Here is an 11,937-nt window from a genome sequence, read left to right on the forward strand (position 1 = left end):
CCAATAAATTACTTATAGAGTGAAATTTAAGAAAACAAACAATACAATTTTTAAGTAAATTAAATGTTTATGAGCACCTTGAACATTGAGCTAGTGTATCTATGGGCATCAGGTTCCCCACAGCCTGCACTTACTGAATTTGTGTGTAATGTTGAACATTTACGGAAATATTTCAAGTAGTTTTCAGTATTTCAACATTTATTCTGATGCCCTATGGTCAGGTACATCTAATGTCACTATTCGGATAGTTTTGAGGTGTCAACACATCACCCTTTAAATAAAACAAACTATATTGATAAATGTTCTTTGTATACTCTCCACTCAATGTGAAAGTGAGAGAATAAATAATATGAAAAAGGAAACTTTGAAACTGAAGGAAGTCATAAGGTTTAATAAAAGCAACTGTCATAGTAACATATAGTACAAAGTACAAATGTGACAGAGATGTTGATTTTACATTTCCTACCATACATTTACTCCTTTATCCCATGGATATAATACTCATTTCAGATTTTAAATTCACCTAGAAAACATGTTTTTAAAGATAAAGGGTAAGTACACAATGCTTCCACTTAAATAACTGAAAAAAAATGATAGTAACTTTTTAAAAAGAATCATTTTAGACGTGATTAAGAGCAGTTATAGCTAAAAGGGAAAAGTTAAAGTGTCAGGGGAACGACAGTTTGAAAGACCTGCATTCCGATCCCAAAAGATAACATGTATTAAAAAGGATATAGAACTGTGTGAGATAGCTTTGTGTGAACTATGTTATCCTAGTCATTTATGTGACTCACTTTATTAATAAATTTACCTTGCTGAGATGAAGTAGAAAAGAACCCACAGTATAGCAGAGGTGTACTTTTATTAGACCCTTCTGACTCACACAAATTTCCCCACACTTTCACACGAGGATGGTAAGCCTACAAATTTCTACTCTCTGGTCGTTTCAAGAGTAATTCATACCCTTTCTCATTACTGGATCCAAATATAATATAGCCAATGCTTTGATGATTTCTTGTTCTATCACTCTAGTCAGGTAACAGAAGCTCTATTTGTCCTCAGACTCAGTGTTCATCTTTCTTATAGCACATGACAGTTCTTTATTTACACTTGTTTGAATGCTATAATGACATATGTTTTTCTTTCTTCATTTATTTTGTTAGTTAATATTATTTATATTATTCTATTTTAGTTTCTACAAGGAAAATTAATCTGTTTCTACTCATTAGTACATCTCTGTATTATGTTCCCTTTTTTAAAATGTCATATTTGAAAATGTCATAAATGTATCCAATATATATTTCAATTATAAGTATCCACAACTAACTTCCTCCAGTTTGCCATAGTGCCCCACCACATCTCCCTTCCAAGTTTATGTCATTTTTTAAAGCTTTTATATTTTATTATTAAATCTCCAAGTCCAGTTGGTGCTGCCTATATGCACTTGTGTTTGGTTATTCATGGAAGCATCAACAAACCACCAAAGGTCATGTCCCCAAAGATGAGTGAGTCTTCCTCCCTCAACAATAATCACCTGAAAATATTTTCTCTGATAGGAATGAGGTATTAGGGAGCTTTCCTCCATTCATGCTAAAATTTTGACTGACTTAATTTTGTGTGAGTCCTCAGCTAGTAAACACAGCTCTATGAGTTGATACATTAAACAGGAATATTATGTTCAGACCTCATTATTTTAGCTTTCCTCCCTATCTGCTTGCTCTAAAACATTCTATACAAACTCTTCTACAAATTTCTTTGAGTCTTGAATGAGAAGAGGTTGATAGAGAGGGTACAACCAGAGCTGATAACTCAGACTTACTTATAATAGACACTTTGACCTCTTACGAGTTTCTGACTTAATCACTATCCACCACACAAAAGAGAAAGGATTAAAACAAACAAACAAAAACTTCTCTGAACAATGGAGCTAGTACAAATCTATGGTTCTAAGCATAAATGTATAGACTATAGTTTGCCATTATGACTATTGAGCATAACAAAAAGAGTAGGTTACCCCAATGGGCTATGATCTTTCCAGTTATGTCTCTTTTACCAGCATTATAGTATCAGACATGAAATCCTTTCTATGGAGTGGGTTTCGTATCCAATCAGAAATAGGTTAGTTATCCATATAACTCTCTTGCCATTGTTGCACCAATGGACACAGGTCATTTTCTGTCACAGAATGGGTGCCCTATATTTAGAAAAGTCTATAACATGATGGAGTAAGCTTATTGGTTCAAAATAAAGTGTGAATAATAGTTACACAATCGTCAAGTCTCATAATTCTTGGAGATTCTGTAGAGACAGTTCAGTGATTAAAGCACAATTTATTTTTCCACAGGATCTGGGTTCAGTTCTCAGCATTTACATGACATCTCACAACTATCAGTAACTCTAATTGTAGGAGATCCAGTATCCTCTTCTAACCCTTAAATGTACCAGGCATGCATGTGGTACACTGGATACATTCAGGAAGAAAATACATGCATATATAAGGAACATGGTATATTTTTTCTACTTATTTTCGTTTTTTCTTTGTGTTGAAAATAGTTTGTTTTCTAATACAATATATCCTGATTATAGTTTCCCCTACCTCTACTTTTCCCAGTTCCTACCCACCTCTCCTCCCTTTGTATCCACTCACTTTCAGACTCTCAGTAGAAAAGAACAGGCTTCTACACCACCCCCTAATGACCCAACTCTAATTCCAATCATCTCCCCATACACTCTCTACCTCAGCCTCATTTCACACCAATCTGATCCCCCCTTCCTGTCCATACCCACCCAAATCTACTTGAAAAAATTATTTCATTTACCCTTCCTAGAGAGAGCCCCGCATCTCCCTGCCTCCAGACTCTTCCCCTTACATAACCTTTCTGAGTCTACAGATTGCAGCTTCCTTGTTGGCTGAACAGCTAATAATCCACTTGTAAATAAACACATACCAGATGTAACTTTCTAACTCTGGATGACCACTTAAGATGATTTATTTTTAGTTCCACCCATTTACCTTCAAATTTGATGATATCAGTTTTTTAATACCTGAATAGTACTCCATTGTGTAAATGTACCACACTTTCTTTATCTATGCTTCTGTTGAAGGGCATCTATGTTATTTCCATTTTTCTGTATTTAGTGTTTTGACTATTATGTGGCCAGGGGACTTTCTTTTCTGTCCAAAACTATTCGTTTTTCTGTATGCTTCTTGCAACTTTATAAACATTCCTTCTTTAGGTTAGGAAATTTTCCTTTAATGATTTTGTTGAAAACATTTCTAGGTTTTCAAGTTGAGAATCTTTTCTTTCTCTATTTCTATCCTTAGGTTTTGTCTTTTTATAGTGTCCCGAATTTCCTGGATGTTTTGTGTTAGGAAGTTTTTAGATTTAACATTTTCTTAGACAGATGTATCTATTTCTTCTATGGTTATTTCAATAACTGAGAGTCTTTCTTCTATTTCTCATATTCTGTTGGTGAAGCTTGCTCTGTAGTTCCTGTTCAAATTCCTATTTTTTTTATTTCCAGAATTTCCTCAGTTTTCTGTATTGATTGCATTTAATTCTCCAGATACTGAAAAGTTGTATTCATTTCCTTCAATTATTTATATTTTCTTGGCTTTCTTTAAGAGGTTTATTTACTTCCTCCTTATGGACTTTTATCATCTTCATATAGTAGGCTATCAGGTCTTTTCTTGTGTTTCTGCTGTGTTGGAATACCCAGGCACGGCTGTGGTAGCATAGCTGGGCCCTAGTAGAGATATATTTCCCTGACGATTCCTGAATGTCAGTTTATGCTGAATACTAGGTATCTGGGTTTGGCAAATTAAAGATCTAGGTACTGATTTCTTGGTTTTTATTTGTTGATTTTTTTTCTTGCTGGTTTCTGTTTTGTCTCTGGATTTGTGTAATGTTTCTGAGTTGCCTGTTCCCTGGTCTACTCAGCTGGTTTGTTCACAGGGAATGTCTGCAAGTGTTAGAGACTGACATACTGGGATGAGTTGGAGGAAGAAAGGTTGGAGGGAAAAGTTTTTTGTTCCTTTGGGGATGAGACCAGAGAGGAAAGAGAGTTTGCATCAGGTCTTTTGCTACAGAGCTAGGGATGAAACTGGGTGGATTGGATCTCAGAAGCAGTACAAGTGTTGGTCTGCCTATTTGTTGCCCTGGGAGGAGTGGCTGTTGGGGTAGTTGGGGGAGCACACAGTGGTCTGGGCTAGGACACTGAGACCAAGTGGGGAAACGGAGGTGGGGAAAGGTGAGTTGTTGACCCTTAGGAGATAGAGGCATAGGGGAAAGAAGGCTATAGTTGGTGTTTGTTGCAGCGCCGGGGATAAGACTGGGGGATTGATTTTAAGTCTTCTTTGAAGATCTGGTAGAATTCTGCAGTGAAACGATCTGGTCCTGGGCTTTTTTTGGTTGGGAGACTTTTAATGACTGATTCTATTTCCTTAGGGGTTATTGGACTATTTAAATGGTTTATCTGGTCATGATTTAACTTAGGTATGTGGTACCTATCCAGAAAATTATCCATTTCTTTTAGATTTTCCAGGTTTGTGGAGCAGAGGTTTTTGAAGTATGACCTGATGATTCTCTGGATTTCCTCATTGTCTGTTGTTATGTCCCCCTTTTCATTTCTGATTTTGTTAATTTGGATGCTCCTCTCTTTCTGTCTTTTGGTTAGTTTGGATAAGGGCTTGTCTATCTTGTTGTTCTTCCAAAGAACCAACTCTTTGTTTCATTAATCCTTTGTATTGTTCTCTTTATTCCTATTTTAATGATTTCAGCTCTCAATTTGATAATTTCCTGGTGTCTCTTCCTCCTGGGAGACTTTGCTTCTTCCTGTTCAAGGGCTTTCAGGTGTGCTGTCAAGTCACTAGTGTGAGATTTCTCCAGCTTCTTTATGTGGGCATTCAGTGCTATGAATTTTCCTCTTAGCACTGCTTTCATAGTGTCCCATAAGTTTTAAGTCCCTGAAAAAAGAAATTGAAGAAGATGTCAGAAAATAGAAAGATCTCCCATGCTCATGGATAGGCAGGACTAACATAGTAAAAATGGTGATCTTACCAAAAGCAATCTACAGATTCAATGCAATCCCCATCAAATTACCAACACAATTCTTCACAGATCTGGAAAGAGCAATACTCAACTTCATATGGAAAAACAAAAAACCCAGGACAGCAAAAAGAATCCTGTACAATAAAACAACCTCTGGAGGCATCACAATTCCTGACTTCAAGCTCTACTATAGAGCTACTGTAATAAAAACAGCTTGGTACTGGCATAAATACCAACTTGTGGACCAATGCAGTCTAATTGAAGACCCTGACATTAACCCGCACACCTATAAACATATAATTTTTGACAAAGAAGCCAAAAATGTACAATGGAAAAAAGAAAGCATCTTCAACAAATGGTGCTGGCATAACTGGATGTCAATGTGTAGAAGGCTGCAAATAAATCCATATCTGTCACCGTGCACAAAACTTAAGTCCAAGTGGATCAAAGACCTCAACATAAATCCAGTTACTCTGATCCTGATAGAAGAGAAAGTAGGAAGTAGTCTTGAACGCATTGGCACCAGACATCACTTTCTAAATATAACAGCAGGAGCACAGACACTGAGAGAAAAAAATCAAACAATGGGACCTGTTGAAACTGAGAAGCCTTTGTAGAGCAAAGGACATGGTCATCAAGACAAAGTGGAATGGGAAAAGTTCTTCACCAACCCCACATCTGACAGAGGGCTGAAATCCAGAATATATAAAGAACTCAAGATATTAGACATCAAAGTGCCCAACAGTCCAATTAAGAAATGGGCTATAGAGCTAAACAGAGAATTCTCCACAGAGGAAGTTCAAATGGCTGAAAGACATTTAAGGAATTGCTCAACATCCCTAATTATCTAGGAAATGTGTAGTTAAGAGTCTTCCTGCCTGGCCCACAGTCAGGACAAATCTCTCTTACCCTCCAGTCCCACAGTCGCTCAGACCCAACCAAGAAAGCACACAGAAACTTATATTGCTTATAAACTGTATGGCCATGGCAGGCTGCTTGTTATCTACTTCTTTAATCTTAAATTAACCCATTTCTGTTAATCTATACTTTGCCACATGGCATGTGGCTTTCCAGTGTCTTTTCATGTTGCTTCTCCTGGAGGCAGCTGGTGGTGTCTCTCCCCAGCCTTCTACTTCCCAGCCTTCTCCTCTTCCTTGTCCCACCTATACTTCCTGCCTGGCCACTGGCCAATCAGAACTTTATTTACACAGAGCAATATCCACAGCACTTGCCCTTTTCTTTTTTTTAAGGACGGCTTTAACTTTTACATAGTACAATTACATATAGCAAAACAATTATCTAGCAAGAATTACAGTTACAATATTAAAGAAGATATCCTATCTATCTTATATTTGTGAGTCTAAGGTTTTATATCTAACTTATCTTGTATTATAACTGAGGAAATTATAACTATCTAGTCTTCAACCACATCAAAGTCCTTATAAGGATATAATATTACCTGAGAACTGGGAGAAGGATGTAAACAAACATTTTTCAGGAGTCTTGCAGGATAGACAGAGACAGCTGGCAGCCTGGACAGTCACCTAATGTTCCTTTGTAAAGTTGGGGCATCTGTCTTCAGCCCACAGGGCTAGAGTCTCTTGGTTATTTTTCTCAGTGTCCTGTAGAATGTCTGGCAGTTTCCTTTGTGAAACAGGAACCTGAAGGACCAATTTTTCAAGCAAAGTTCAGTGGTCACCTTTCTATGGGTCCTGCATGTCCAGTTAATCAAGCAGTCCAGGCAAGAACAGTTTCTTGCCCAAATAGCTATTTTTGCCAAGGTGAAGATAAGATATGAAGTGTCTTCAATGCCCATCCCCATCTCTGAAGTAAATCAGTGTTGCCAGGAGCAGACATGTCTCACTGTCCAGATAGTCTAAATTTTAAAAATATTTTAAATGCCATATTCTATAGACCTTTGAAGTGTTTGAAGAGTACCTGTCTATCTGAAATATCTCTGTGTATACCTAGAAGACTTAACTAACATGGCTATGAGTATGATTATCATAGATGACCAGTTATTAATCTATTTTTAATTATCCATTGCAATTTTAAATGAGCTATAGAAACACAATATCTTAAACACGAGTAGAAATATATACATAGTATAACAAAATTAACTTTAAGTTTGTATCAATAGACTAAAATCTATACCAATGTAAAACATTTTAAACAAGTTGTTGCTCTTTAGAAGTAAGCTCCTTCCTTAATCTACCCTTTCATCCTATCATATCTATATCATATCCCCTTTTCTTCTTTAGAAAGAGATCACATTTATAATCAACCTGATTTAAAGAAAAATATTGGTTTTTCTCTGTCCCACACCAGAGGGCTCTTCTGATTTGGGACACAAGAATCTCTTAACCTTTTCTTTTAGCAATATGTCTGGGTTTAGAGAAGGAATGAGCCAATTCCATCTCCAAAGACAGCTTGATAATTTTGGGAATGTGGGCGTAGTTTCTCTTACTTCTTCCTGCTGGAGGGGGCGCTGTATCTTATGGGGACACAAAGAAAATTTTAGGATTATGGAGTAGTCCATTAGGGTGAACCTCTGAGCCAGTTGCCTTGAAACCATTCTGGATGTTGGATCATCTGGGCAATGGTGTCATTGGAAACCTTTCAGGTGGTCTTGGCTGATCAAACCTGATGTATCTTAATCTGGAACAAATCCACAGCCTCTGGCTTTCTGTGGAAACAAAAGTAGAGACTCTTTTCCAAAGCAACATATCCTTATATCCAAAGTTTGAAGTCAAGTTACCTTTAAAATTTACATATTTGTTTAACTCAACAGCTTTTATGATCAAATCTTTCTCTGCAGTTAGAAATCCCAAAGACAAGGCAAAACAGATTCTCTGTGTAATATTCATCTTCGTATGACTGAAACTCCCCTGTGGCTGCTGGCTCCACCAACCTCAGCTTCCCAACATGGCGGTGGTACAGTTTACTGCAGGCTCTGGGTGTGGAGCCATGTGTACCATCAACTATCAGAAGCAGTTCTATCAAAGCAGTGCATAGCCCAGAAACTTTTTTTTTTAAACTAGCAAAGGCTAAATCTACCACGCAGCAGAGTAAAGTGCCACTTGTAGATTCCTCATTCCCGCCTCACTGCAGGTCAGATGCACAGGCCAGGAACCCGCCATAGTAGCTCAAACCAGCAGGCTGCCGCTAACTTGAGAGAGACAACTAGGAAGCTGTTTTTAGCTCCATCTTAGAATCTTTTTTTCTCAGGTTTTAGGTGGAAACTCTTGCCCCAAGTTGGGCGCCATTTGTAGTTAAGAGTTTTCCTGCCTGGCCCACAGTCAGGACAAATCTCTCTTACCCACCAGTCCCACAGTCACTCAGACCCAACCAAGAAAGCACACAGAAACTTATATTGCTTATAAACTGTATGGCCGTGGCAGGCTGCTTGTTATCTACTTCTTTTATCTTAAGATGTGGCGGGAATCTTAAAAGTACTTGTTAATGAACTCAGACCTGAGGCCAGTATCAGGGTGATTACTGGAAGATCAGAGAAGCAGAACAAGCCACAGCTATCTCACCTTGCTAGTTCCTCAGGTGATCTTGTTTCCTCAGGCTGGAAGCTTCTGAGTCCTCTTCCACATGAATCTCAGCTGAACTGTGTTGCTCCAAAGCTTAAACTAACTACATGCTTTTTCCTCTATAGTTCCTGGTCCTCATGCCTTATATACCTTTTTCTTTCTGCCCCCACTCCCTGGGATTAAAGGCGTGGGTCACCATGCTTAGCTGTTTCTAAAGTGGCCTTGAACTCAGAGATCTGGCTAGCTCTGTCTCCCAAGTGCTGGGATTAAAGGTGTGTACCACCACCGCCCAACTTGTTATGGCTTACTCTTCCCATTTTCTAGCCACCATTTCTGGCTCTGTTCTAGTGGCTATCTGTTCTCTGACCCCAGATATGTTTATTTCGGGGAACACACGATATTTCAGGGAACACAATACCCACCACAGAAATGCAAAACAAAATGACTCTGAGATACCACTTTACACCTGTCAGAATGGCTAAGATCAAAAACACAGAAGACAGCTTATGCTGGAGAGGATGTGGAGCAAGGGGAACTCTCCTCCACTGCTGGAAATCAATATGGCGCTTCCTTAGAAAATTGGGAATCCATCTCCCCCAAGACCCAGCTGTAGCACTCTTGGGCATATACCCAAGAAATGCTCAATCATACCACGAGGGCATTTGCTCAGCTATGTTCATATCAGCATTGTTTGTAATAGCCAGAACCTGGAAACAACCTAGATACCCTTCAACTGAAGAATGGATAAAGAAAATATGGTACATATACACAATGGAGTACTACTCAGCAGAGAAAAACAATGACATCATGAGGTTTGCAGGCAAATGGATGGATCTAGAAAAAATCATCCTGAGTGACGTATCCCAGACTCAGAAGGACAAACATCATATGTACTCACTCATAGGAGGATACTAGATGTAAAACAAAGATGACTAGACTGCTACAAAAGTCCAGGGAAGCTACCTAGAAAACGGGACTCTAGGAAAGACCCAGGGATCAACCAATGACAGAGAAATGGATGAGATCTACATGAACAACCTGGATGACAGTGGGAGTAATGAAGGGCAAGTTTTGAGGGAGGGAAGGCTTGGGGGAGCAGGAGATCCCAACTGGATCAGGAGCAGAAAGGGAGAGCAGGGAATAGTGGACCATGATGAATGAAGACTACATGAGAACAGGAATAGGCAGAGTGCTGGAGAGGTCCCCAGAAATCCAAGGTGATGTATCCTCTGTAGACTGCTGGCAATGGTCGAGGGAGGGCCTTATCTGACCTAGTCTGGTGATCAGATGGCCAAACACTCTAGCAGTCGTGCTGGAGCTCTCATCCAATGGCTGATGGAAGTGGATACAGAGATCCTCAGCCCGGCCCCAAGTGGATCTCCAGGAGTCCAATTGTTGAGAAAGAGGAGGGACTGTAAGAGCATGAATTGTTGAGACCAAGATTTGAAAAAGCACAGAGACAAATAGCCAAACGAATGGGAACACATGAATTGTGAACCAGAGGCTGTGGAGGCCCCAGATGGATCAGGCCCTCTGGATAAGTGAGACAGTTGAATAGCTTGAACTGTTTGGGAGTCATCCAGGTTGTGGGACCAGGAGCTGTCCTTAGTGCATGAGCTGTCTGTTTGGAACCTTGGGCTTACACAGGGACACTTTGCTCAGCCTGGTAGGAGGGGACTGGACCTGCCTGGACTGAATCCACCAGGTTTAAATGAATCCTTCCAGGAGTCTTGGCCCTGGAACAAGTGGGAATGGAGGGGAGGGGATGGGGGGCAGATGGAGATGGGCACGGTGGGGGGGTGAGGATGGGGAAACCCATGGCTGATGTATAAAATTGAAACACAAATATAATAATAAAAAAAATAAGACTGGGGGGTTGAATCTACATGTATAGGAAATAATAAATCTTCAAATTTCATGATGCAAGAAATTCTGAATGACTCAGATGAGTTAAAGTCCTATTAACTTTAAATTATTGCTAAGAAAATAGGTTAAATGCTATAAAAACAAACAAACATAAAAAACCATGACTAGGGTAAGCTCCTGTGTATCAAAATAATGAAGCCTAGAAATAGAAAACCATGTATTCTGGAACTTCTCACTCTTAGAAATCTGGACTCAAGGAGAGAAACTAAGCACAGTTTTTGTTTGTTTCATTGTTTTTTCATTGTTATTTTATATAATAATGGAATACTGACCAAATAATATTAACAAGTTCACTTCTCAACTTTCTGGAGACTGTCAAAGACCCAAATGCCGGAGCATCTAGTGATGATTTACAATCTACTTCCTGGTCCCTTGAAGGCAATGATTTTCATGTTTCATCATAGTATAGAACCAGAAGGTAATTTTTGTGGGGTCTTTTTTAGATATAATGGGGACATTATTAACATTGATTTCCTAAGAGCTTTATCTGCAACCTAAGAACTGTGATCTTAACGTGAAATTTTGGAAGACTGGAATTTCAGATCACAGTATCCTTTTCCTAGAAAGTTATTTAAAAAAGACAAAAACAAAAACAAACAAACACACAAAAAATTAAAAGTAAACATTGGATAACCAAGGGCTGTTAGGGAGGGTAGATGTTATGAGAAGTTTGAGGTAGTTTATTGAACAGGTGTCAGCATGGGGACTGTTTCTCCTTTCTACTTGCTTATTGTAGCTAAGTATGGTGGCTCCCAAATATAACCACACCATTCAGAATTCTAGGCTAATGTAGGTTATATAGCAAGGCCTTATTAAAATAATAATATGAACAACAAAAGTGGTTTATGAATTACCTTCAAATGTCTATCTGTCTATTTATCTATGGGTCATGTCAACAAAACAACCCTCCACACTGGGAATAAAACAATACAAGAAAAATTAGAATCAACAGAACAACAAAACATAACATATTTTTGTAAAAATGATTAGCAAAACAAATGAAGACTAATGTGGTCAGTAAGTACATGTGTCCATATACTCAGGAAGACCTGATTTGTAGAAATGTGTTAATTTATATATTAATTTATTTCCATATGCCTGGGTTGTGCACTTGTATCATTTTAAGCCCGGCTAGCTCAGTTGGTAGAGCATGAGACTCTTAATCTCAGGGTCGTGGGTTCAGGCCCCACGTTGGGCGCCAGGTATTGGTGAAATTATTAAGGCCACTCCACATAGTTAAAAGGGAGGTTTATTTTGTGGGCTAACTTACAAATGAAGGGGTAGGTTGCAGGGTCTGGCAAAGGTATTGCGCAGTCCGGCGGTGTTCTCTGGAGAACTCTGCTCGGTCTACATCCAGCGTCCAGTGTCTGGGAACCAAGCGCAAGACCTCTTCCCGATCCTTGGTCTTCCGCTTCCTCCTC

General features: G+C 38.9%; 1 non-coding gene across 1 annotated transcript; it reads left to right on the top strand.

Annotated features, from left to right (window-relative positions):
• The first annotated feature begins 11,641 nt into the window (after positions 1 to 11,641).
• Positions 11,642 to 11,714, top strand: Trnak-cuu. Its single transcript has one exon. It is a non-coding gene; the product is annotated as a tRNA-Lys (tRNA).
• The last annotated feature ends 223 nt before the right edge of the window (positions 11,715 to 11,937 follow it).

Source organism: Onychomys torridus, chromosome 6, assembly GCF_903995425.1.
Source record: "Onychomys torridus chromosome 6, mOncTor1.1, whole genome shotgun sequence".
Lineage (NCBI taxonomy): Eukaryota > Metazoa > Chordata > Mammalia > Rodentia > Cricetidae > Onychomys > Onychomys torridus.